Source organism: Aptenodytes forsteri, unplaced genomic scaffold, assembly GCF_000699145.1.
Source record: "Aptenodytes forsteri isolate BGI_AS27 unplaced genomic scaffold, ASM69914v1 Scaffold777, whole genome shotgun sequence".
Classification (NCBI taxonomy): Eukaryota; Metazoa; Chordata; class Aves; order Sphenisciformes; family Spheniscidae; genus Aptenodytes; species Aptenodytes forsteri.
In genome coordinates, this window is record NW_008796208.1 from 83934 (window position 1) to 84462 (window position 529).

General features: G+C 66.5%; 1 protein-coding gene across 1 annotated transcript in view; it reads right to left on the reverse strand.

The window, feature by feature from the left end:
- Positions 1 to 529, reverse strand: part of LOC109279722 (plectin-like) — an 8245-nt gene that overhangs the window by 2943 nt on the left and 4773 nt on the right. The gene's annotated exons all lie outside the window — the stretch shown is intronic.

Sequence of the window (529 nt, forward strand, 5' to 3'; positions counted from 1 at the left end):
GAGGGGCCCAAAACTGAACACAGTAGTCAAGGTGCGGCCTCACCAGGGCCGAGTACAGGGGCACCATCACTTCCCTACTCCTGCTGGCCACACCATTTCTGATACAGGCCAGGATGCCATTGGCCTTCTTGGCCGCCTGGGCACACTGCCGGCTCATGTTCAGCCGGCTGTCGACCAGCACCCCTGTCCCTGCACAGCCCAGATCCCATCCCCACACAGCCCGGATCCTGTCCCTGCACACCCAGCAGAGACTTTGTGCCAGCACAGATCCTGTACATTCATGGCATGGATCCCGCTCCCTGCACAGCGTGGATCCTGTCCATGCACAGCCCAGATCCCGCCCCACGCAGCAGGGATCCACCCCGGCACACCCAGCAGGGACTCTGTGCCAGCCCAGCTCTGATCCCGCCCCTGCACACCCGGATCCCACCCCTGCCCGGGCGAGGAGCCCCGTCCCGCTCCCCGTCCCGCTCCCCGTCCCCATCCCGCTTCCCTGTCCCACTCCCCATCCCCCTCCCGCTCCCCCCCC